Source organism: Trachinotus anak, unplaced genomic scaffold, assembly GCF_046630095.1.
Source record: "Trachinotus anak isolate AG129_WGS33_773 ecotype Australia unplaced genomic scaffold, CSIRO_AGI_Tana_v1 ptg000011l, whole genome shotgun sequence".
Classification (NCBI taxonomy): domain Eukaryota; kingdom Metazoa; phylum Chordata; class Actinopteri; order Carangiformes; family Carangidae; genus Trachinotus; species Trachinotus anak.
The window spans coordinates 16,056,843-16,084,645 of record NW_027273862.1 but is presented as its reverse complement, the minus strand read 5'-3'; the positions used below and the strand labels follow the sequence as shown (position 1 = coordinate 16,084,645).

Sequence of the window (27,803 nt, the reverse complement as noted above, 5' to 3'; positions counted from 1 at the left end):
CTTCACATCTTGGGCTAACCTCTTGAAAGCACTTGGCTTCCTCCTGCCACAACAGTATCCAAGTTCGTTTTGGCCTGACACAGGCCCCTCCTTTGCTTGTGGAAGTAATACCAGATTACAGAGCAACTGTTGTTAAATGTTGATATAATGTGTTTTTCTTGTTCTTTTCCCCCTCTCTTTGTTTGCACAGCTGTTCTTTAACAGTGGGACATCTCGCTGTGCTGCTCTTGTATGGCTTACTTTGTGCAAAACTGACATCTCATTTCAGTTTAATATATATGAAATACATATACGATTTGGCTGTGAGAGGATGATGAAGCCTGTGGGACTGAACTGATGGGTATGTGTGGCACATTTTACTCTGTTAGGGCTGACTGTTTTCATTCTGCTCTGTTTCATAGCTAAAGCCCAGCTGTGCATAATTTGGCAGACTCTTCCTCAATAGTGCTGTGAGGGTTAACTAATCCTTCTGTGACTCAGGTATATGGGACATGTCCTGACAGGCGACCCACAACTCTAAAACACAGTGCAAAGATTTGCACAGCCCACAAAAAAGGGGGATTTTCACCAGAGCAAGAAGGACTACGAAAACAAAAGGAGAAGAGGAAAGATGAACACCTCCTTGACAACATTCTTTTCTTTGTTGAATCATAGTATGTGAGGATAAAAGAAACACCCATCAAAACACCCATTCATAAAACATACCACCTTTTGGCGCTTGTGGTGAAAGGACGAGCGGAAAAGACAGGGAGACAGGTCCATGGGTACAGGTCAATGTGCACAGCAAAGTTAGAAAGGCTATACAAAGATGGTATACAGTGTATTAACTGAAACCTGCGCTCTAACTCTCTTACTCCCCACCCCCCTCCATCCCTCCCTTTGTGTGTGTACATGTGAGGACCCAGCAGGCTGGAAGCTCTCCCAGGGCCCAGATGCTCTCTGTCAACACCGAGATTCCAGAGAGGAAGCAGGGCTTTACAGCAGCAAGCTGCACACACAGCCAGGACCTGCAAAGACCAGGAGCCAGGAGAGGACAACCTGCTCCACATAAACACAGACCTCCCTGTCTCCTGTCTGAGCCACTGGTTCTGCTTCCTGGCTCAGGATGGGCTTGGTTCAGAGCAAGCTAGTAGCAGTGAAATCCTGGGTGTGGGGAATGAGCCACAGAGTTCCTCTTGCTGGGCTGGGCCCCCTCTCTGCCTGCCACCGTCAAGAGGTAAATAGCTATTGGCTGCTCAATAAGTGGCTTCAGTGCGTTGGAGTGAGGGGCCTTTTTTCCCCCACACTCTCCCAGCCTTGACAAGCATGTATTGACAGAGCAGTTACACACTAACCCATTGGGGGAAATCCTCCACATTGTGCCCCAGGCAGCTGATAAATGGAACTCATACAGTACCTGTAAGCATGATCTCCTACGCATGGACACGCAAAAGTGCATTCGCACGTACATACAGCTCAATAGCACCATACTAATGCAGGCATAAGTGAGGAGAATGGGGACTTTATGATATATAATGCAATAAACCGATAAAGCTGTGGAAAGGTAAAGAGAAGAGGGAAAGGGGGTTACAGATAAGTGTACAGTGGATGAAGTCATCTTGTATCTCGGACATTGTGTCTTTCTAACCTAACATGCAACAACTAAAATCAATGGGCCTGTGGTGCCTCAGGTGGCTGCAGATTACAGGATGAAAATTAGACTAAGGACAAAGGCCCACTATTTACAAAGGGGATTAAAATTCTCAAATAAAAATGTTTGAATTCGATTGATAATCAAGGACCTTGGAAGTAATTTTACAGACTCAAATACAGAAGTAGAAAGGAAGGAAGTGAAAGAGACACGCAGAGAACACGAGACAAAAGTCTTGTGTGGTTGCCCATGCCAGAAAAAGTTGTCACTGTCAGTCTTCTGTCATATGTGAGCCACCGCGGTCCAGGGGAGGAGCCAGTGGTTGGGTAGGAGAGGAGGAGTCGGGGCTTGAGCCCCCAACACTGGGGGAAAGTGCTGTCCTGTCTTGTCCTCTCTCCCCTCCACCCCTTTCATGTCTGATCCACTGCTGATAAATAGCTAGGGGTGCAGTACTCGCTTTCACTTTGTGATATGATGTCAGTAACCTTCATTGATCTGCGGGCGAGCAGGCAGGCCTTATCGCTGCCTCTCCCTTGTGATATACTGTGATCCAGGGCCCTGACTGCTTTTTAATACACTGCACTTTAGGTAACGGTGTCGCAGGCTAACCACCCTTCCCACTAACACCTGAGGCTGTATTTTACAGCGGTGCTGTGATGGCCAGAGAGATTACACAGAAACTAACTCTGGGAGAGCCTGTCAGCAAAATGATAACACTGCTAAAGTAGGACCTGCCTAATCAGGCAGTCTGGCGCAATTTCACCTCCTACCAAGGTGTATGGAGAATGCAAATCGTGGACATAACATATATACATATACGTATTGTGAAAAAACTTGAATATATATACAGGGTCATCAACCTCATGCACTTAGTATCCTAACTCTATGACAGACCTCTCCTGTCTCTTGTCTCTTGTCGAGACCTTTCAGTCCTGTAGCCGTGTCAGAGGCACTACCTGTGCTGTATTTTTAAACCTAATCAAGCACCTGTGTCAGAACATAGAGCTTGTGTTGACAGAGCACGGGGATCTTAGCTGGGCTGAAACGGTGCTGACAGCCACTTCCTCCCACCAGATTTACACATGCACTCACTCTGAGACAACACCTGAGCCAATTGCTGGGAGTTGGACCCACATCATGAGCACCCTTACACCAATGAAATGATCATGAGTTTACCCTCCAGGAACCCTGTGCTAAAATGGTGGTAGTGACCAGTTTGGGAATAGCCAAGGTTTAAGATGAACATTTGGCAATTGTTGAGCCGTCCTCTGGACCACTACTGTCAAACGGTGGCACTGAAGACGGTGAAATGCACGCAATATTAGCAAATGGCAAAGTTATATGCAAGTATAACTATTTAACCTCTAATATAAACGCAGGCATACTCCAGATAACCAACACCCCCATGTACATGGGTTGAGGAAGGCTGCAGATAAAGGAGACTGGACGACTAGCGGGAGAATTATCCCAACTATTGATTTTAGCTGTCGGGTATTACAGAAGGAAACAGCGGGTTTATCAGGCCAAGATCCCTCTGCACTTTCACTAACTAAACGAGTATTTTCCGGGCTTATCAGGCAAAAAGCCTATTACTAATGGTCTCAGCCTCCCCCACAACTAGACAAAGAGAAAGGTTGGCCACCATTATGTGGCCACTGGATGGGTTAGGTTGCATGGCTCTTTTGGGGACCCCTAACACTTACACAGCACTTCACAAACCCAAAATGATGTCCATATATTCACCACCAATATAATAGCCCTAAGGGGTGCTGCACATTTTTCATATTTATGTATCTTTACGGTTATCTGCTAATGGACTTGTGACCTCCTCAACCTCCATCTTCCTCTCTCGTTGTCTGTCTCTCTCTCTCTCTCTGGGTCAATGTCATTTCTATGGCTTCTGTATATGAGGACTATAACCAAAGATAATGGGAAGTGCTATAATCCCTGAGAGGAGCCTAATACCGGCCTTAATCACAAGAAAAAAGTGTGTGTTTTAATTACAGACTAAAGAGATCCAGACTGATACCTGTGAGGTACCTATCCCGGGATTCTTCGTAAGTGTGTCTTTCTTATCTGTGAAACCTGAGGAAAGCCCTGTTCTCAGTATGCATGCTACTCTGTATTAGCTGGCATGAATTAAAAGTGCTCTCGTTATTTTAAAATGAAATTATACTCAGAGACATTTTGAATATATACCCATTTCCCAATATTAATAATGAAGAAGAGTAGAGACAGAGAAAATTTCCCTCAGCAATTACTGTGGAAATCCATATACTGATCAATGTGCAATCCCAAGGATTGTCTTAATACATATAAAATATAGACAACATTGCATGTGAGTATGAATGTGCATGAATTTATTGTGGCGTAAAATGACCTCAACAAGATGAGAATATTATTGAAGAAATAAAAGCTGGGTGTAATGATTTACATATTTCATCACAGGCAGCAATGAAAGTAAGTGATTAAACACAAAGTGAGAAGGAGAGAGCGAGAGAAAGAGGGGGAGAGAGGGAATATTGACAAGACTGAACAAGACAAACTGCTAAACAGAATAAAATGATAAAGAAATAAAACTACTTCCCACTTGGGTCAGCCATACTAAAAGTCATCATGGAATAAAAAGACATATTGGATAAATATGTCTACCAGATGCTTTAAAATGTGTTAGTCTAAGCCAGTCTTTTTTTAACTAAAGATTACAAGAAAAGACTTCCATTATGTCAACACTGAAAGTTTTTCACTGTCTATTCGACAAAGAGGAAGTGAGCCTAGAGGTGGTGGAGAGTGGCACCAGCAGTGAGATGGGGATAGGATAGAGAATCGTGGCCAGACTTGGCACCCACGAAGGGGCAGTGCTCATCTGCCCACTGGCCTTGCCTTTATGTCTCCAAGTCAGCCCTGTAATTTGCTTGGGGCGGAGATAAATCTTATCTCGGAGACCTGATTAAGTTTTTAATTTACACTCCAATCAATAGACCAAGTCTATTGGCAATGTGTCTAAAACTCTATTTACCAAAGGATTCCCTGCTATCAATTGATCAAGGACCCGGCAGCCATAAATTATGGGAACATGTGTGTGTGAGGGAGAGAGGGAGACAGAGAGAAAGGGTGAGAAAGTAGTGCAGGGGAGAGACAGTGCAAGAGCCAGGTCATATGTGAGTGATTTTAGGATAGAAAAGAGATATAAGCTGTAGCTGTACCTAGAGACATTCACTTGAGAGTAGTGTGTGTGACCTGAAAGCAACACAAACACACTTTCGGAGCTCTGCTAAATATGCCTCAAGAATATTCACCTCAACAGCTGATAAGCCAGCTGTTGGTATTTCATCCGTGCAGCCAAGTCTACCTACATCAAACCCATGGCAGGGAGAAGTGAAATGTAAATGAGCAGCAACATCAATGCAAAATGCCAAACTCGCTCACTCCCACATGACTTTCCAAAGATTCACACCCAGAATGCCCATGCTAAATGTCTGGACAAGTGAGACCTCCCACTTCCGGCCCTTTCTGCATGAGCGCCATTATCTGTTTACAGTGCCTACTTTCCCAACGGAACTGTTAAAAAGGAATCTGCTGGGGTCTGGGTTCCCCACACAGAACTCTTACATACAGTTCCTAAGCCATGCTCCATGGCATCCTGCCTGGGAAACTGAGTGAAGGATTGTTCAGGCACCCATTGACACTGCTATGACATCCAGGAAACAGTTATTTTCTGTTGGCTATTTTTGGCAGTTCGCATGTTTGTTTAGGATTAAAGAAGATGGAAGGATTATCCATGCAGCTCTGAATCATCACAACTGTAAAAGGTACAATTAATCTTAACTGAGACCATCTTCACCTGATTACTGTGTCTGGTTCTGTGAGAGGACAAAGGCAGTACCATTGTGGTCCAGAGTAAATGGGCACAGATACAGTTCAGACTCCTCTCTGCTGCTCCCCTGCAGAGGAAGTGAAGGGGAGGGAAAGGAGGGCAACGTTATCACTGTGGAGAAAGTGTCGTCATGGCGGTTCTGCTCTGACCCTGCTGACTTGCCGATTCCTTAACATGAGATCATTTTGGACAGCTGACCTCAATATCATTGTGCTCTGAGGACGAAACAGATCCAACGGAGCTTCTTATTCCCCCCCATCCTGCCTACAAAACATAAGCGGGACGTATATTTAAACAGCCATATGCAAAAGTCTCCTTTTTATTCCTGTACCACCATTAACAGGAATTAGAGGAATTAACAGAAATCAAGTAAACAAGTTGGTTTCCTCTCTCCTCATCATTTCCACAGAGACAAAAATAAATGAGAGGAAAGACAAGCTGGACTTCCCAACATCGGGATATTCTTAAAAACACTTGAATTTAATTTTGCTGTGCGTCTTAAGTTTCACTCTCTCATACTGCTGATGTTTGTCAAACAAAGTAATACAGGATTTGTTGTAAAATGGAAGAAACTATTCCTCTAGCCTCTCTACAGGTCAGCCAAACTAGCACTTCATGTTTTCCAACCAGTACTTAAAATTACAACATGCAAAAATAAGGTAGAAAAATATTGTTGTAACAAATGTTTGGGAGGATGTTATGCACTACTTTGTCATTAGTGGAGAAGCTGTCTGGTAGAATCAGGCATAAACATGTGTCAGAATTACATGTAATTATAGTTGAAAAACTTCCGCATGGGAGTATGAATCACCTCTGCAGCTGGTTGGCGTGGCAGGAGAGAAGACAGTACCCTGCTATCCTCACCTTCATAACTGCACTGGGGGAGGGGAGCAGAACATGGGAGACACACAGACTACAGGAGATAGACAGGTTCATACTGTGTCAGAGAGCCCAACTTGCTGGTCCTCTGCTGGATTATCTAAAGAGCCACCGACGGATATGTGTAATCAGCCCCATCCCCGTGTTTCTCTCTCTCACTCTCTGCCTCTCTGGCTAATGTCTCCGCCTGATTCGATTGAGGCAATTAGGCAGTAATCTATAGAGCTAGGGAGTGATGGAAACATTTCCCACTGTCCTCCTCATGTTTCTCAGAGCTGCTATAATTAGCTAACTTTGTTTCTCATTAAACATCAGAGCAGTATTTACATACCCAGATCCAATTTGGCTCTGTAGCGCCCATTCCTTTAAAACTGTCTTGAAACTCTGAAACATGTCTGTAAACAAAGGAATGGGGGAGCTGTAATCTGCAGTTCTTTCAATCAAGCATTTATATCCCATACTGGTCAGACAGAATGTATCTAGAATGCACAGATTAAAAACAATGTCAGAGTATGTGTACATAACAAAGTGGATGATCATTCCAGAACAGTTTGCTGTTCCAGATGTAAAATGAATGCTAGGATGGCCTGTTATGGTATGAAGTTTGATTTTAAAATATATCTTTCAGTCCCTGGTTTCAATGAGCCATCATGGGAACTGGAATGGTAGGCTCACTTCTATTCCCCTATGGCTCATACTCAGTTTAAATTGTTTTTGCAGGGAACAAGAAAAAATGTTATCACACAGAATGGTGGGGAAGACCATTAAACTGAAATGCACATGGAAAGATCTTGACTGTCTCATTTAAGAAACTATGAAGTAAAGTTTAACACTCTGCAACTCTGATCATAATTGTATCTGACTTTTGCTCTCATTTGTTAGACTGCAGATGTTTAAAGTTTGTTGATGAGTTGTTAAAGTTTGCTTGAATTGTGTCTCCTCATCTTTTTTATTATTCATTTATTTTTTTACTTATTCATTCCCATTATTATCAGGAATTAAAACATTTTTTAAATTATAAAACTCTGTTTAGAATTTTATATTCATATGCACATTCAGTAAATGCACATGACAGAAAAGAGATTAATTTCATTATCTGCTAATATAATTTGCACTTGTTTTCTCTAAAATAAGGTCTAACCGGGAGATAATGTTCTCTCTGTTATGTTAGGCTTGCAAAGCAAAACAGACACAACAGTCAGTAAAATTAAACAGAAAATTAATTGGAATTTTACACAGTTAATGTTTAGGTTGGTTTTCTTTAATATTTCTACAATGCAGATTTCTTCCTTTTTTTTAAACAGCAACTAATCATAATGTTACAAAAGCAGTGGGAAAAAATCTACAATGACATTTGACAGTGAGGGAAAGCAGGAAACCATCAAAACCTTTATTCATGCTGAACTGCCCAATAATCTGTTTTGGCGCGCTACAAAACAGCCTGTTGAGCTGAACAACAGAGGTCAGAGGAAGAGACAGAGAATCCCAAAAGAGTGGAAATCTCTTTATAGCCACATGGGCCCATAGCAGCTCTAGACACAACCCAGAGTTGTACAGCAATTGTAAACTTTTCTGTTGATATGCAAAGCAGCATGGATCATTTTACGTCCCCATAGTAACACTACCTGTGCTTTGCAAAAATGTAATGATTAATCATGGTTTTGATAACAATGGACAAAAAACATTGTTCCAACATTAACAGAATGTGTGCGTGAAGAGTGTGTGCATGTGTCTGTGTGTGTATCGTCCAGGGATAGAGATGGACAATTGACCACTGAATGTGGATCCCCAGTGGTTATCACAGACATTGCAGCTAAGTACAAAGCTAACTCCCTGCCTGTGTAGATCTCTGTAACAGACTTGGAAAAAATTGAATGAACACATCTAACTTAAAGGTAGCAAACAAACTCAATCAGCTTACACTTATACAATCAGAGCCTCATACTTTGTGTGAGCTGATACACGTTAATGTTAAAATTCATTTACTACTTGTGTGGCTATGGAACTCTGCTGCAATGAAAACTTCATATTTAAACCAGTTTTCATCCCTGGCATCAACAAATGACTACTCAGGGACTTTAGCAGGGTAATGACTTAATGTATATTGTACAATACAACTATAAAATATTAGTTTTGCTTGGATTTTCTTCTCATATGAAGTCCTTTGTAATGCAATGTGAGTTGGATATACACTTTTTTTTTTATTGGAATCCAGCACAAACAGATTACCCAGGCTGAATTCTGAGAGGTCTAACAATCCAAAAGCTTTAATAGTTTAATGTTAGGATGTGACTGAGGCACACAGGAATCCAATCTATTCCTTTGCTTGTCCATAGTATGGTGTAGCGTGAATACATATGCAGGAGTACAGCCAGCACTGAGGAGATGGGTAATTCAATCAGTGGCACTCAAGGCTGACACAGATTCACTTTGTCAGTTCTGCTTTACCAGTAATTCATCTTTTTGAAAACAGACACTATCCCAACAATAATTTCTTTCAACTCAAATACCTAACGAAGGCATGGGTGAAAATTTAATAACAGGTTTTTATTGGCTAACACCACAATGTCTTCAGATCTCATCCTATCAAGAGTAAGATTCCTTTTCCTGATGTCCCTGAAAAAATAAGAGCTATTTATGTAGAATGTCCAAGAGCGAGAAGCAGTGGTAATTCCTGTAATTATGCCTTAACTCACAAGTGACCACACTTTTAAGTAGACTATATGAACACTCAGATGTATTCGACTGTTAGTGGAATGCATAAGTAAACAGTGTTGAGAAGAAGAGCTGCGTGTAGGGGTCCAGATGGGCAGGCAGGAAGGCCCGTCCTGGGAAAGGGCTGTCCCAAACCCATACACCCCTTTTCAATGTGCAGGACTGCAGCTAGCCTGGCCTGAGCAGCAGAGGGTTAACTGCACTGCCCAGTCACAAGCGTGAAGTGAAACAATGAAATAATGGCAGCGAGTGAACGCTCAAAGGCAGGGGGCAGGGTGGGTGTGCGAGGGTGGGGGCTCGCCATAGGCTCCTGCAGATGTTGCCGGGCTTCGGCGGGTCACACAATCACACGTATTAGCATTCCTGATAGAGGGAGCCCGGATTAGGGAGCTGAATGCCTTTCTCAACTCTGTCAGAGTTTGAGCATGCTGAAGAAGCAGAGCAGAGGGAGAGAAATCCCAGACATGTGGTGAGGAAAGGTGGAGACAAGAGTATAGGAGAAGAAAAGCGCCCTCAGACAGTGTTGAGGAAGGCCTAGGTCACAGAAAGAGCAGGCACAATGTTGAGGGCAGGAGAGAAGAGGAGAGAAAGGCAAATGAGTAAGATTGACAGACAAATTGCGCCAAATTGACTAAAACAGCTAATGAAAGAGTTTAACAAACAGACAATAAAGAGAAATCAAGCATGTGATAATTTAATGGTTTTGTGAGGGTGGCAGAGGGAGTGTATATGTGAAACGAAGATTTCTTTTTGAGGCTGAATGAGTGAATGAGCATAGACAAATGGCTTTCTTTCTTCTTTGTATGTCTGAGTGAGTGAGGGAGAGTGAGAGAGAGAGCAGAGACAAAAGCTTTTCTGAGTGTATGTGTGCTGTCCTGTCCTTTTTTCCCCAGGACAGAGGTCTGGAGAGGCCTCATATTTCTGGCTGCTGTCAGGCCAGGGTGAGAAGCAGAGACAGCAAGGGGCAGCTGTTTTCTATGAGGTACCCTGACTCCCTCACACATGGTCTTTGATCCAGCCTGGCTTCCTTGGCCAGCCAAGTCTCCCCCCTGTGTATGTACACATGAATGTGTGTCAGGGTATATGTATGTCAGAGGGGGAACACATGAAAGTGGGGGTGTAATTGGCGTAGTAAGTAGGCACAAGTGGTGGCAAACCATGGAACAAACTGTGAACCTGAAGTGGTAAAGTGAAGTGATGCAATACTAAACCTGTGCTTTTGCTCTCTTCCTCTCTCTTTGTTTTAGCACAAGACAAATAATTTCACAGGAATGCAGCAGGGCCAGTTTGATATGGTTGTGTATTCAGCAGGGATTTTAGAATATTGCACAGGACAGCTAATAGTAAGACATGCTAGCGCACACATGTTGAGAAACACTCACAGTTTTCCTACATAATAAAGGAGGTTATTGCTGCAGTTGATTTTTGGCCGACGTGGGATAGAAGCAGAATTACACCAAATCATCTTCAGAGGCAAACAACAGTATCAAAACTACAACTAATCCAGGTGTCCAGGCTTTTGAGCTCGACCTTTAAAAAGCAGGAGAAATCTGGCCTGTCTGCCTAAAACACTTGATCACAAAACCAGATGATGCCATAAGGTCAAAGACACCAAGCAATTCTAAAGTGTTTGCTCTCTCTCACACACCCACACACACGCGTGCGCGCACACACACACCCACACACACACACCCACACCCACACCCACACACACACACACACACACACAAAGAATGTTTACCAATTTATTAGTGTTTTCTCACTTGCAATATTCATAATGTTCTTCTTTAATTATGAAACACTGTATTCACACCTTTTCACACAATGACTTGGCTGTGGTTTCATTACTACAAATAACAACAATATTTTGTTGTCAACAGGAAGAGGAAAGAAAAATGATTTCATATTTCTGTATAATAGTAAAAATAGGGCTTCATATGTAGGCTTTACTGCACTATGGTTTTGTCTAACAGCATGCACATCTTTACACAGGAGCCTATACAGATGGAAAATTTGAAATGCATTCTGCTGTCATTGTCCTTAGATCCCTGACAACAAAGAAATAACACAGGCAGCGACAGCGAAAGCAGATAAAAACCTTCATATTTGACAGTTAAGGGAGGTGTACCTTTGTCCCCAGCCAATGACTATCAGTGACTCTACAAGTTAATATTTGCTTCTGCCTGCTCATAAATTTGCATCGCATTAGATCCTGACCTAAATGCATTTTTATCACCCAAAGTAATTAGCTGAGCATTAGTTGTAGGAGAGAGCGAGTACTATGAGGCTGAATCCTTCCTGAATGGGTGGTGGCTAGACAAGAGCTCCAGGAGGGATGGCTACAGTGTAAAGCTGAGCTAGGCCACCAGATGAAAGAGGAAGTAAACAGGGCCAGAGTGCTGCCTCTTTAATCTACTACATTAACTCCAGCACCACAAGGGGAGGAGCCAGCATGCAGGCAAACGGTACAGCCACACAAAAGGGGAGTGTCAATGAGGGGGTAATAAGGAAAGACAATGAGTAAACAAGCAGGGGAAGTCCAGGCCTGGCGTGCTAGAAACTCCCTGCTTCTCACTGCCTGGGACACACAAAAGCCCTGTTGTAATTAGCCACCCCAATAGGTTGTTTAGCATTTGCATATAAATGCCCTCACAGGCAAACACTAAACAGGCTGACACAAGCCATGCCCAAAACAGACGTTCACCACACCTCTACCCCTCCAGGAGGTCTCAGGGGTCCACTTATGCCGGGGTACCCCCCTCCCTTTGCCTTGTGCTTGTACCCACTACAGGCAAGCTGGCATCCATTACACAAAATGCGGACAGCACACCATAGCGGGTTTACTCAGTTCTTGTTTCTAGAGAGATTGTGAAACAGTGTAGCCAGGCTTCCTGTTGAAGGCCCACATAGCCATCTGTCATGCGAAAGTACATTTTGCCCTGACCACAGGGCTGAAACTCAACAAGACAAAGGGTGCAGGTGTCAGTCTGCTGTTTTCTTAAATAGAAATTCTATGTGGAAGACAGGAAAGAACTACCATCTACCATGTAGCATATACCAATCACGCATCCATGCATCCATCTGCGCATGTGCATGAACACACACTGAGGAAACCAGGGGTCTACAGAGTGTGAGAAATGAGTGTTCTGTCTTGATCAGGGTCAAAACATGCAGGCTTGTTTAATGTACCCTGTCTGGCAGGAAAAAAAGAGAAGTGTTATTGTTGTCGCAGGGTAAACCCAGCTGGGAGATTACAGACAGAGGCAGACAACATTTACACAAAGTTTAACAACCTCCAATAGCAAACATGCTATCACTTTAATATTTTCTACAGTCTGGTGTTTTCATGCATTATTGTTATACAGAATGCTTTAATGGGACCTGTGTTCAACACTTCCTCTTCTGCCTACTCCTGTTTTTCGATAATGGCGAATCATGAAAAAAAACACACTCACACACACACACACACACACACACACACACAAAAAAACAAAAAAACAAACAAAAAAAAAAACATTAAAACTATAGAAAGGAAGGAAGTGATGAGACTGGTGTCTGTGCCCTCCCTCCCTCCCTCCCTCCACATGCCCTGACCACCGCCTCTGTCTTTTCTCTCCTTCCTTCAAACCCATATTCTCTCCAGTGTAAACAAAGGCTGTGTCATCTACACACTTGTCCTGCTCCTAGTGCCTCTAGGAGGGAAATAGTACATCCACAGAGTCCCTGCACCATACAAGGGCTACTTCCTGTGTTAATCCTCAGCCCAGGGTGCAATTTTACCACTCTACTCTGCTTGCAAGAGTTTTCTGAGCTTTGCTCATGGCACAGGAAGACCAGAGCGTGAAGAGCTATCTGCTAGCATTAAAATTGGGTTCTCACCTGCCATGTGGCCTGTTATACGTTATCAGGGCATGATCCAACATGAGGAAACACCTGGCTCCAACAAAAAGCAGGCAATAAGAGGAGCCTGTTTTACAGTCATCCTCCTCCTGATATAGATATGCACCTTGTCTGAGTTGCAGGGACGATACTCAATCTACAGAGGATATGCTGCCCAGATTATACCCAATCTCTGAGGCTTTTCCTTTATATTTCTATCAAATGTGCATTATTTAGGGTTAGGGTAACGGCTCTGGGGGAAAAAGTGCTTAAATGATCCTCTATGGCAGAGTAAAAGAGTAGTAGAAGAGAGGAAAGGCAAAGTATTTCTTGTCAAAAAATTGGCACTTGGCATGTAAAGAGGAGAAAAACTGTTGTAACAGTCAGTATCCGTTTTGAGCCCAGCTCTTACCTCAGGCTGACTTCCTATATGTGGTCAGGGTGTGTTTTGTTTTACTGCTTCACACAACAATGCTCACTTTCTATTTTGTTACCACCTGAGTAAAACAGAAATGTCAAACATTCAGCTGCGCTAGAAAAAGAGGAGAAAATGCCACCTTTAATTAAACCTAAACTGAAGTGTGAAAGACTTGCAGACAGCAGATGATAAGGTGACAGAAGGGATGTTTTAACTCAAGCCATTATTATAATCTGGCATTCTTCTATTTGTACTGGGGCCTCTGAATTCACCAGAACATTACCAATAGCTGCATAAAGTAGCCCAGACCCCTATCTTCATTCATTAAACAGTAGGGAAAATGAATGCCATGGTGACCAGACGAGGCAAATGACGTCACAAAGCCGAGGTCACCAGTCTGTCACAGCCGTCTAGCCCTGTGTCAGCCCCATGGGACCTGCCCAACCCCCTCCTTCAGCCTAGACCAAATCTATGCTCTGTGGCACTGAACGTCAGAATCAAAACCAAACAGTCACACAGGGCCCGGTGTCGAATATGTAAACGCCACGGCACTGTCGCTGTCATGAGATATCAGCCACTGGGTGCAAAACAGCAGTTAGAGTATAGCCTGCCAGAGAGGTGGGAGCTTGAGGACCAGCTGACATGAACTGCCATTAAACTGGATAAATACACTATTTTTGTTGTTGTGTTGGTGTATGTGTGTCAGGGAGAGGAAGAGTCTGTCTCTTCCTCCTCAGGGTAAACACACACTCTAGTTTTCGGTGTTGCTGTGTGGGAGTCCGCTTCTCTCTAATCAATTTATTATGGAGGTACTGAGGTCCTTATGTTTGTTCATTTAACAAAGGGAAAATGAGAAAGAGCATTTGTTTTAGGTACAGTGAGACCCAAAGAGGAAACTACACGTGTTTCAGGAGGAGCAGAGCAGGAGAGGAGGATGAGGCAAAGGCACACCAGACAGAGACACCCTTCAGAATAAGGTCGGGGTGGAATATTGTGGCTTTGAGGAAATGTTGCTTTAATTGCAGTTTGGTGTAACATTTAATGCAGTCTGTATGACACCTGGAATAAATGGTTTACACTCGGGACACTGCCAATTATATTTCAGCCAATCAGAAATCTTTCATAAATCCACTGACATGCTCACTGCAGCAGCCAGGCAGTTATTTGATGAGATGAGATGGAACAGCAACAGATGCACATGCAGTATATCTTCTTTTTAATTACAATGTCTGCAGAGGTGGGACTATACTATAAACAATCATCTGTGCAATCAAACACACCCCCGCCAACACTCTACCTTATAATAATACATTCTCAAACTGAAAAATAAATTCATCATCCATAGTATTTGTATCATTATTGCTAGTAATAGAACTGAAAGAAAAGCTGTAAAATAATATAACGGTGTACAGCTAAAGAACTGAAGTATCTAACTTCATTCAGCAGCTATAACAGCAGGACTTCTCCGTTCGATTTGATAATGACTATCAGGTGGTGGTGGTGGTGGTCAGATCGGCCTAGATATTTTCTGGCATTGACAGAGGCAGACACACGTGCTCACTGAGTGTAAGAAAAAAAAATACCATTACCATTCTGCTGAATAGAAAGCTTTGATAAATACTTAAAACAATTTTCATAGATCATTAAAAATATAAAATGTGTGCATCTTTGACTGTGCTCTTCAAGAACAGTTAGCACTGTCTCAGCTACTTCTAGCAATACAGGTGCTGACAGGGCCTTCACAATCTATATTCTAATATTATATTGTGGCATCCAAAAGTCTGAGACCACTTTCCCAATCGCTTGAATGGGTATATGCTGATGTGTATTCTGTATATGCTGATCATATATACCGTGTTTGTTTGCAAAGCACCAACCAAAAATAGATTAAAATATTCTTCGGAAGTTTAGTATGTGATTTACATTACATACTTTCTTACAAAAAAGAAAAAGAAGATGTGAGCTGAATCTCAAACAAGTAGATAATATAAAGGCTATTGTGTTATTTGTTATATTAATCATATAACAATGCATAGTATATGTACAGTGTATGTGTACACTTCCTGTACATTGCACACAGAGACATGTCCATGTGTTAGTAGAAAAAAGGAAACTACAGAGGCAGAAGCGGGAGGAGAGCTGACATCAGAGGACTACGGAGGCTACAGCACTTAGAGGCCATTTTATTGCTTTGCTGTGGTCAAGTGAGGTGCACCGAGCTCAATTCCACCACAACAATGGCAAAGAGGGCCGCAGAGACAAAAGAGGGCTATCCCTGCTTCTTAACCCCTTCACTACTGGAAGATCAGTCGCCTGGGGCACTGAGCGAACAACACCAGGCCATCTCAGGAGAAGCTAGGGGAATGACAAATAGTGAGTTGTAACTCATATACCTAGTGCATGACAACAGCTCACACACATACATATTTAGTTACATACAGCACAAAAAGGATAAACACACACACAAACCCCATAAGAAGCTATAAATGGGCAGATGGAGTTGGCTGCTTTTCCTGATCAGGAAGAAGCAGTCGGCAGCTTCACCTCAGCCCTGTCTCACACTGAAATACTCTGCAGACTCCTCTCTATGTCTTACCATGCCTGCCCCTCCCGCTCTCTCCCTCGCTCTCTCTCTCTCCTCCATTGGGAACATGGACGGGCTACTACACATTTGCAAGTGAATTACACTTTTTGTTGGGATTTTTGTGTGTGTGTGTGTGTGTGTGTCAATTGTAAAAATGGGGGAGAGGGTGTGAGAAGTAAAGGGTGCTCCTGCCATCGCTCTTTTCTTTTCTTCTCTCTATAATCCTGAGGAGGATAAGCTGTGAGGTACACAGAGAGGAAGTGCCATAGACCTGCCGGGGTCCAGCACATCCTAGCAGTACATTCCTACAGCCCAGCTATCAGACACACATACAGACAGATATAGACTAAAACCCTCTCAGCCACACATGACTACTGTTTGTCACAGTCACATAGTCACAGTGGATGCAGTGCACACACAGAGAGGAAAATAAAATCATTATGACCTAAATCTGAGACCTAAAGTGAGCTTTAACCAAGATCTGAAAATAGAAATAAATTATCATCAGACTTGGAAAAAAAACAAAACAAAAACAAAGAACAAACAAACAATGGACACATGTAATTGTGTAAAGCAAAAACTATACTGTCCAATATTGTCTATCTGCCCCATTGTTAATACTAAAGATGTTTTGGGTGTAGCAGAATACAATGACTGGCATGGAGAAAAAGAATATGGAGCATAATGTTCATATCACTTTCACATAGCTCTTTATCTGGTCTTTCAAACCAGCCCCAGCCCACTGACCAACAGACAAGCTGAGAAGCTGATAGCTTGATTAAACAAACACACGCACTGTATTTGGTGCTAGTACAAGCTTTGAAGTTGCATCATCGAGTGGCCTGGCAGTAATTTAGTGACGGAGGAAAAATGACATGCTGATGGTCTGCAACACAGATCATCTGCCTGCACTGCAATATGTCCTCTTTTCTATGAAATGTAATTTTTCATATGAATAAAATTATTTATATTGTTTACTTTTGACCTTTGTGTCAATCCGTGAGTGCACAATGTTTTTTGAATTTAAAGTACACAAAATTCTATTTCCAAAAAAACGTAATACAATAGATAATATGTCATATGAAAGCAGGAGCTATGCAGCTGATGCACTGTCAATATTTTAAATCTGTCATTCTCCCTCATATACACACGCACAAACACACACACACTTACATTTCAGTTACACAGTGCAGATTTCACAGACACAGATAAACAATGCGAGGGCAGTTATCACTCCACGGAGCACAGTAACATAGAGGAAGAGGAAGAGGATGACAAAGAAATAGGGGAGGATAAAAAGACGGCGTGTGTGTCGTCAGAGTCACAGGCCAGAGGGGCCCATGCATTGTTCCAGGGCTCAGCGTGGGGAGAGAAAGGCGACCTGGGCCGCCTCTGTCTAAGCGTCCTCCATGTTTTATGCATTCTGTCCTTTGTGATGATAAGCGCCAGTGCAGAGGGTGGAATGCTGGCCTCCAGGGTCCAGGAGAGGGGTGGGCCTATGGGGGGCTGGGGTGCAGCTCAGTTCAAATTTGCAGCCCTCGGAATGGTCCCTGTCATCCCTGCTTTGCCCGCATGTAGGCATATGTAGCCTATACAGACACAAAACCGTTGTTCCTCCCATCCCTGAACACTAGAGCTAGCTCCTGCTGCCCCAAATAGAATATATACACAGTGAGTTGTAGCCACTAAGCTACACACAAACACGCACACCGTGCACACACGCACACGCACACACGCACACACACCTTTGACGGTACTGTCAGTCCTGGACAGGCATACGTCACATGGGTCTGCTACTCGTACTCGATACAGAAATGCAGGAACACAATAGTCTTCATCACTGTTAAAATACGACTACCTCAGAAACCTTATTTACTACAAAAATGATACTGTTCATTTATTACAGAAGCAATATTGAGATTCTAGTCAAGGACACAAATCCACACACATACACACACACACACATACTATAAGAGCATTAATTTATTGTTAGAAATGGAACACAAATTTGTGTAAATGTGTATTAGAAATTATTTTTCTCTGTTCTGTTATAGCTTGTGAATTCCCATCACTGAAGGTGAGGGTAAGAATTTTCTCCCTTCACTCTGTCTCTCTATTCTCTGTGTGACTGCTGGATAGACAGAGCAATGTGTTATCACAACATAGGTCTGCTGTGATTTGTCTGAATATGAGCACTAACTCAGATTTTTGGATACAGCCCAAAATAAATAAAAATAATGACAATAAAAACAAAACCACAACAAGGCCTCAATGTGGTACATTCAAAAGAAATTTGATTTTCATCACACCAGTATGCGGCTGTGCACACACATATGCAGAGACACATGCATATCTTCTCTGTCATAAATCTAGTCTACCACAATGATTTAACCAAGATTGTTAACATGATAACATATTGTGAAAGAGCAAACCACAAAAATCCCTGTCAACTTCACTTCAAAAAGATAAAAGGATGACATTGAAAAAGAAGAGAAGCTCAAAAGAAGACAGGGAGGGGAATTTTAGAGAAAAAAGGGGTCGATAAAGAGGAGACCTTTTGGACACATGGGGCTGTTGGGATTAAGGATCAGGTACACCAAAAGCATACACACACACACACACACACACACACACACACACACACACACACACACACACACACACACACACACACACACCTGAGCATGACAGTCATCTCCTCCACTCTTCCCTTCCCACTTTCTCATTCACCCCTGTGCTGAGCGAGATCCCGCCCACCGCCCGCTCCTTTATGATAGCATGACACATCCACTGGCCTCGGCTACAGGACAACTGGAAGAACTGGTCCTCACTGCGCGACCTTGCATATTCAAAACCATACATCAAATTCAGAGCCAACATTTTTGTTGACTGCCCCTATCCACACATGTCCATATTGCTGATGGTGCAAACACACATTACAGACAGACTTAACATTCTTCTCTGATTTCAGTGGCACCACATCCACACAAAGGTAGATCTATTCATATTTATAATTCTTTGTCTCTTACAGCCCAAACAACATAGAGTTGGAAGGAATGAATTAAAAAGTGACAGGTGACCATTTATCAAAAAACAACAATAATAATAACAAGAACAACAACAATAATAATGATAATTATTATAATAATAATATATTTTTTGCATTCACAAAATCATTCTATATTTATCTTTATCTTATATATATATGTGGATTTTTGTATTCTGCGTACACTTTTTGTTGCACTCCAACCTAAACTGTATTCAATCTCCGATGTATGGCCTTAGCCTACTGTTCACCCAAAGAGGGCTCTCTCCGACAGAGGACATGGCCCACGGTGCCAGTGCCCGAGCACGGAAAGGTGGGACTTAAGAAGAGAGATATGCAGAGACATATAGAGAATGAGATTCAGAGAGAAAGAGGGAGAGAGACAGAGAGGTAGAGGCACAGTGAGAGGAGGAGAGGGGGGTTATGACAGCCAGAGGCGCTGTCTCCCCTTTTCTCTGTGTTACCCCCCAAACCATGAAACAAAACTATCCGTGACGACTGCTACTCCCTTTATTTCTTTTCCCCAGCTGGACGTGCTATTCCCACTCACACAGTCAAATGACTTCAGAATACTCTGAATGTACCTGTCATCAATTATGGTAATAGAGGGGACCAAGTGCAAACAGTGGTCGAACGTTTTGTTGCTGTGCAGAATCAGTGGCAGCTGCACATCTCCACAGCAAGACCGGTCAAGACATCACACCAGTACAACACCAAATATTCTCTTTATATTATGAATAATGATCACAACAGCAGCAACACACAGATATTAATTCCAAAATATGCACTTACTTGATTAATCATATCACTGGAGTCATGTTTAATCGCTAAATGCACAGCACTACCAGCACAAATAAAGCATTTTTAATTATTTTGATCTTAGCAGACAAAGAATTGTGTAATGTCTAACATCCAAATAACAAGTTAACAATTTAGTCTATTTTTATTCCTATATGTGCAATCTTTTATAACAGCTACCTGGTGTCACGAAGATCTATTAACCAAGTCCAAATAAATTAAAACAAATTCTAATTAAATTAATTAGAATAATTAGATGAGTGAAATATTTGCATGAGATTATTTTTCATTTATTCTGGACACTCATGTACTATTTCCCATTTTCCCCTCAGTAATAGCAAATAACCTATCTGCAACTAAATGGTTTTGATTAATAAAATTATTTAAAACATTTCTTTAAAAAAAAAAGAAGAATGAAAACCTAGCCTTGATCAACATGTCACCAACAAAGAAGAAATAACTCTGACCACAAATACTGACTTAAAAATAAAAATGGCCAATTTTCAATGATTTAAAAAAAAAAAAAAAAAAACGCTCTCTGCAGTAAAATCAGCACTGTAACATGAACACAATACTACCTATCACAGTCAGGGATGAGCTTGAGATACTATAGTTAGCCACACCAAACATGTATTTGAAACACAATACATAGAAATTTAGCCAATGACATTCCTATACCTTTGCCAGGAGCTGTTATAATTAAACATAAATATGACAACGAGACAAGACAAGAAAATCAGACGGGTGAGATGATAGTAAACATTTCTGCTGTCTTTGTTTTGTAACAGAAGACGGGGAGAAGGAGGAGGAGGAAGAGGAGAGGAGTGTTGCTGTCAGACAGGGGAGGAAGAGAGATGATTCGAGTTTTGGCACAGCAGCCTACCTGTCCTACAGCCTACACTGAAACACCTTCTACTTTCTAATCACTGGCTTGTAAACACACAAAAATTACTGTTGCAGATGCTAACATTTAGTGTGGTAAAGAAATATATAGCAATACAAAAAAGAGGAAGGAGCTAAAAAAACGCATTCAGCATGAATCCCTATTTCCCCTCTTTCTCCTTCTGTTAATCTCTTTCCGTCTGCTCCTCTCCAGTCTGAAAGGTAGGGATCTGTTTATCTGACCTCTTCCCCTGATTCCTCCTAGATGGCCCATGGCTATCTGACCCCTCCACCCAGCCCCCTCAACACTCCTACCCTCAACCCCCTCCACCCACCCACGACCACCACTCCCCCTTTTTTTTTTTTTTTTGCCTCTCTCTCACTGCCTGACAGCTTGGACGCTTCATATTAATTTTATTAAACCTGTTACCGGTCTATTTTTGTTTCTCCCATCCTAAACTAAAGCCAAAGTCTTAATCCTACAGATGCTGACAACCACAAGTGCTTTGTGTAGCTCCCAAAACACACCAACAACTACTATCACCCGTTTTCTCCCTGCTGCCAGACCCACTCTCTCCTCATCATCCCTGGGCTGTTTGCAAGGGGGTTTCCTCTCTTTCTTTTTTATCTCTGCATTCACTCCATGACCCCTGTTCCCCCTGTTTCTTGCTATCTGACCTACCCCCCCACACCCCCCCACCCCCCCACCCCACCTACTCCCGCGCACACACACCACACACACACACACACACACACACACACACACACACACACAGCTTCTCATCCCCCTTTCTGTTTCCCCCAACGATGCACATATCCTATCCTTGCCTCTGCTCGCTCGCAAAACCTCTTTTTTTCCCCCCTCTTTCTTTTTTCCCGTCTCTGTGTCGCGTAAAAATATCCACGACTGACTTGTAATTCTTGCAGCTTTTTTCTGACTTCCACGCAGCTCCAATCCGTCCGAAAAGTAGTCGCTATTTTATCCCATTTACGGGGACTTTCGGCTTGCACTCTTTACACGTAAACGTCAAGATAACAGCCGCATATCCGTTTTCTATTTTTTGCCGACCTGATCCATTTTTGGTGTGATTGGTAACAATGTAGTTACAGGCAGATATAAAGTATATTTTTGAAAAAGGCCCAGCTTAGACAGGCTGCCTCTTTGCAAGCCTCGTTTGTGTTTTCCTCCGAGAGTACAGCCTATTCTATTTTGGGTATGTGGACGAGATCTCGTTTAGTTTAACTTCAGAATATCCTAGAAATCTTCACTGGCTAAGTGGTTATTAAACGCATGCAGTGACCTATAGGTTTAGCCTGGACCATAGTTAAGTTTCTGGCACTAACTTTGGTATGAATATGTCTGCTTAAGGTCAGACTAATAGGGCAATGTTTTGTTTTCATTCCGGTCAGCATTTCTCGGGGAAAAAATGTTCTCTTGAGCGTCTGATACGGTGGCCAAGTAGTTCGAGGCAGCAGATGCAGCCTATCTATGTCTTCCCCTCAACCACATGTCTGTTCTCTGACACGCAGCTCACACTCTCAGGCTGCCCGTGTACAAGGTCCTGCTGATCCGCTCTTGTCATGAAGGAGACCCGGGGATCCGTTTTTCTCAACACACCACATTCACATAACACACACACACACACACACACCACACACACGCTCGCAAAACACAAACCCCTCATGCACGCACACACACATACACACTCTCTCTCTCTCACACTCACACTCACACACACACACACACACACACACACCTCGATCGATTTGCATGTGACTTCGTCAGGGAATGAGCAAGAATCGACCTAAAAACAACGCTTCAAAGAGGCAAAAATAAAAAAGAAAAGATGGACAAAGTGGGGTAAAGAGGAAAGTGTAGCTAGAGGAACTAAGGCAGGGCGGAGGGATTGCACGTTTCAGAGAGAGACGTATTGGAGAGGAACAAAAATGTGTTTATCCAGAGGAGGATTTTATAACCATACGACGGTGCTGAAAACCCCTGGATGTCGCAAGTGTCAAATCTGTCAAAATTAGAAAGCGAGAGATGTTCCCTTTCGCCGGACGCTCACGGACCCACAGGCTGGACTTGGAGCTCCTTTTCTGGGCTGCGCTCATGTGGAGCTGCCGCTGCCCTTCGTCCGCTCAACACAGCCCCTTTCTTATTGCCTCTGTGCCTCAAAACACGTTTCTCGACAACCATAAGCCCTCCATACCTTTTCCCGATCCCACCGAAATGCACATATTTGTTTTAAAACCGTGTTTTTCTACGATCAACTGCTTGGGAGAGGATCGCTGTCTTGCCCATTTCTTATCTTCCATTCATGAGGAGGAGAGAGGACGAACGCTGATGTAAACACAGGTAACGATACGAATAAAAAAAAAGAAAAAAAAGAAATCGAGAATAAACCAAACTACTTGCATGAAATGAACTTGTGATCGCCAGCAAATTTCTCACAACGTAAGAATAGCCAGCTCCGCTACACGTAAACTAGAAACAGATAGGGAAAGAGGTTCAGATAAGTCTACAGCGAAAAGAGCAGGATCGTGGAAACAGAGAGGAAAAGAGACAAACGCAAAGTTGAAACTTACAATTTCTCGCTGCCGCTTTGTGATCCTCGCTTTTTAATCCAGTATTGAGATGATTTAGCTAAAGATCCCATCAAGGCAGTCCCGTTTTGGTCAGTTTGCGCTTAGGGTGGCAAAAGAAAGATCATTGTTGTTGCGGAGTGTAAAAAACGAAGTAGGTACTATTAGTTGTTAAAGGCAATATAAAAATAATTTGGATGCAAAGCAGGCGATGAGTCTTGTGTTAGAGGGAGCGAGGAAGAGGTGAAAGTGAGATCTGATGATTGAAAAGAAAAAACTCTTTGGATCTTTATTCCTGCTAATTAGTTTCCTGCAAAAAATGGCTGTGATTAATTCAGTGCGCATGTGCTTCATTACACAGGCACGAAGGGAAGGGCTAATTAGCCGCCTTCTGGATCAATAAGATTCAGCAAAGGAGAGAGCTCGGGAGAGAGAGGGAGGGAGGGAGGGAGAAAGAGGAGGGAGGGAGGGATGGATAGATACAAGTAGAAAAAAGGAAAGTAATGATCAGGAATTGAAAATATGGAATTAAGAACAGCGGAAAGTAAGAGTTTGATTAGACGGAAGACTGTGAAAGTTAATACTGGAGCAGGCAGCCGCAGCAGGCAAAACCCGACGCTACAGGCACAGCTTCTCCTCCGCTCTTTTTCACTTTTTCAAACCTTTTTGTCCCGGTTTTTGCTTTTTTTTTTTTTTTTTTTTTTAAATGAAAGATAAGCGCATACTGTGGCCGCTAAAAGCACATAAGCGACCATGCTTTATTTTATTCTGTCTCTCTCAGCCGAAGTCTGTCATTTTCAGTCGTGTGAAAGCTGCACACAGGGCTGCGTCTCTACAGTTAGTTGATGGTCTACGTTTGAACAACTTATTGAAATACATAACTCCGTTTGGACGGCTGAAGTGGCTAAAATGGAAACACGCTACTCCTCATCACAGTCCACTTGTTATTATTGCAAATAACTGCCGTGCATGTCAACAACTAGAACAAACCCTTGCCAAAAATTAAAGCATGTTTAAAGCGATTTCTACATGTATGCAAAACTGTAGGTTACTGTAACCTCTTCATATAGGCTTCCACGGTTTATCCTTCTATTGCAATCTGCAATGAGCACAGCTAATCATAAGCACAGTGGCATCAAGATATAAATAAGCGTTAACACTGTATTTGTATTGGTAAATATTTATTTTAAGCATTAAGAGAAATATCACTTGCTCAGAGACAGATGCTTATATTAAATAGTCCTGATGCTTAGCTTCAATTTTTTTTTTTTTTTACTTTAATAAACTTTATGTGATTTAGATTGCACACTGCATTAATGAAGTCCCGGTACATTTTTATTTTTAGACTGAATAAAAATAGGAATTTACCGATGATAGGTTTAATGATAAGAGAAGACTAAAGACTACTTTCATGAGACTTCAAGCAATAGATACTCATCAACTCATTCCCAACTCAACTCAACATTAGTGTGTAGGCAGAGATTAATTTGAGTAAAGCTGTAAAATTCAGACTCATAACTAAATTTGAAAAAAAGTGAAATTCAGCTTATAAAATATGCCATAGACGGAAGTAAGACGGAGAAGATGTGAAAGACGTGTCGCTTTTACAGTTCCTGCCAGCTCGAAATATTAGCCCAAGTTAAAATTCAGTTCAATACTTTATAACACTGTTGTAATATAAAAAAAACTAAATGTTTTTAATGATGCGAGAGCATGCATAGCACAAAGCTTTAAATATTTTTCCAGTGAAATTAGGAAACTCCAGAGAGCTGCTTTGTGTTAATGCATCATGCAAAGCAAGTTTTTTTTTTTGTTTTTTTTAATGAATACTTGTTGAAGGCTCATTGTATTCCATACGAGTGTGACAATTTATTTAATGTTTACAATATGTGTGGCGGGTGTTTAGGACATACAGATAGCTGTATAGTTGTTACCCTGCACACCAGTGAAGGACTTAGAAGTGTAGCTCTAGCAGGGATGGGGAAACAGGTTATCGTGACATCTATTACGAAACACGTTGTCAATACATGTAGGTTCTCTTAAATAATAATAACACTATAAATGTATGACAGTGTAACAAACCCGTATTAAGGCTTTTTGTCAGCTCCGGCCTGTTTGCTTTCAATTTGCTATGGAGTGATAGTTATTCTGAGATCATGACAAGAAGCCCAGATGGTCAGTGTCTCATCTCAGCTTGATATGTTTCGTGATTAGGAATTTCTCCATGCCTTTATGATCAATACCAACTATTTGTGGAGTTTCTCTCGTTTGTTTCTCTTAATAATCCTTCCGTAAAGCACTTCGCCTCTGTAACTGATGTCCTCTCGTTTCCTCCGAATGAAAAGACTGTATTGCAAAAATCGACCTTTGAGTCTCTCAGTGCTCTTTGTTATGATAATTTTATTGTTGATTCTCTGAGGAAATGGACAATCCCTCACTCTCAGTATGCACACTTTCTGTGCAAACAGCTCCATATAGAGTCCTGGTCCACTGAATACAAGTAGCAGCTTTCACTGATCACATAACCTGCTATGTTTATTGAAACAATACGGATTAGATAGTCCTCGCCTATAGTCTGTAGTGAATTCCGATAGTGAGAGTTAATAGTTCAATGCTACATATACACGAATCCAAACATTGTTCAAACATGCTATATAACTTAAAGTAGCATAATACAGTACTGTGTACGAGACGAGCCAGAACTGGGTTACTGACAACGACCAGAGATTTTTTTTTGTTTGTTTCAAACGTGTGTTGGATAGAAATGCTTGACACAGATAAATCTAGTGTCTGTTTTTATTTTCTCAGATTGCACACAACTGATATCTTAAGCGTCCTTTCATGGCGTTGTAGTAGTGAAGATGGCTGATCAAATATACAGGCTGTATTTTATATTTTCCAGAGGCCTTTGACTTAAAGGTTATAAAGGTTATGGAATCCACATGGGACGCGGTGTTTCTACAGACCCAATAGCACACATCCCTTTGAAGAACATACGAAAATCTAAATTCTTATATTGTAGCCTATATGACCAAGACCCAACTCACCCTCTCCAACCCCCCCAACCCCACTCCACTCTCTCTGCCTCCCTCTCTCCCTCTCTCTCTCTCTCTCTCTCTGCTTCTAAAATATCTGGTGTGCTGTAACACGACATTTCCTCAGCATTTTCCCTCCATGAGCCGAGGCAGGCGCTCATACCTGTTTTTAAGTAGTGTATCATGTGCTGTATAGTACGCCTCTCTCAGAAAAAAAAAAAAAAAACATAAGAAAAACTGCATCGTCCCCGTCGAACGGCTCACATTTTTTTGCAGTGTGAGAGGCAGACTGCAGGAATCTCGAGGATTTGCGACGTGTCTGCTCTCACGGGAAGAAGAGATTGTAAAAATGAATAGGTTGAAAATAGCGTGCGAGTGGAGTTAAAGGGGCTACCAGATAATAAAAGAGTCTGGTGTAATTTGAGGCTTGTAGGAGGCAGCTTTGAGCCAGTCAGTCGCCCAAAGCCCAACAATGCAAACTTCAGTTTACAAATGTATGCAAAGGCCTGATTGACATTACTCCATCAGTGCCCGTATTGAGTGTGGTGTAGGCTAAATCAAAAGACTAGCAGCCAGACGGAGGCCTTGATGCTTTTAGGGCCTATGCATCACTGAAAAGGGGGGGAAAAAAAAAAAAAAAAAAGGTGGTGGTGGTGGGGGGGGGGGGGGGGGGGGGGTGACAGGGTCTGAAGCTTTTGTGTTCCCAGCATTCAACTGCGCCTCTCTGTGGGAAGGATAACTGTCCACGTGCCAGCCTCAATGGGCCCACGTCGATGAGTGGCAGTGCAAATCCACCACGACCTGTGGCTGCGACGGCCCCGTGGATGTGAGAGAGAAAAGGCAGAATAAGCTTAAAATGCAAAAACGCTCCGTAGACGTGGGGCTCATGAAAGCGCTTGACCATCGCCAGGAGTGAAGGAACCAAACAGTGTGTTCCGACACAGGGCGAAGCCCCCGTGATCGTTTCCAACGAGCTTGGACCGTTGAGAGGTGACGGTGTGGGGGGGTGGAGGGGTGCGGGGGTGCGGGGGGGGGGGGGGGGGGGCTCCCGGCAGACCCATGAGCACCACTCAACTTTAAGAGATATTTATTTGAATCTGTTCAAATGAAATAAAATTAAAAATTTATGTTTGTTTGTTTGTTTTTTTTGTTTTTTAATTTATGAAAGCAGTCACTAGGCCTGTGTGTGCGTGTGCGCGCGCACGTGGGTGTACACGCGCGTACACGTGTGCACGCGCAATCCCAGACAAAGCACAAAGGGAAACAGAGGAAATGAGCGAGGGGTGAACGCTTTTTGAGATAAAAGCTGCCATCGAGAAAAGTCATATAACTTTATAAAGAGATAACAACCATTATATTCCGAGGGATTTGGGGATTTAAGGTGCTCATAGGCTGCAATATTAACAAGGAGGGTGTCAGTCATATGTTCAGGCTATTGTAAACAGAGATGAAAAGGGCATCAGACATTCTTTAG

At 42.4% G+C, this 27,803-nt stretch overlaps 1 protein-coding gene across 7 annotated transcripts in view; it reads right to left on the bottom strand.

The window, feature by feature from the left end:
- zfhx3b (zinc finger homeobox 3b) overlaps positions 1 to 23,733 on the bottom strand; it is a 139,191-nt gene extending 115,458 nt beyond the window's left edge. For 5 of the 7 annotated variants that reach the window (XR_011692592.1, XR_011692591.1, XM_071488440.1 and 2 more), the window contains exon 1: positions 23,298 to 23,733. The gene's annotated coding sequence lies outside the window, so the exon portion shown is untranslated. Of the gene's footprint in view, positions 1 to 5,474; positions 5,575 to 5,705; positions 10,677 to 23,297 lie in introns of those variants that run through there. The other 2 variants (XM_071488442.1, XM_071488441.1) reach the window with 2 other exon arrangements.
- Between the last annotated feature and the right edge of the window lie 4,070 nt (positions 23,734 to 27,803).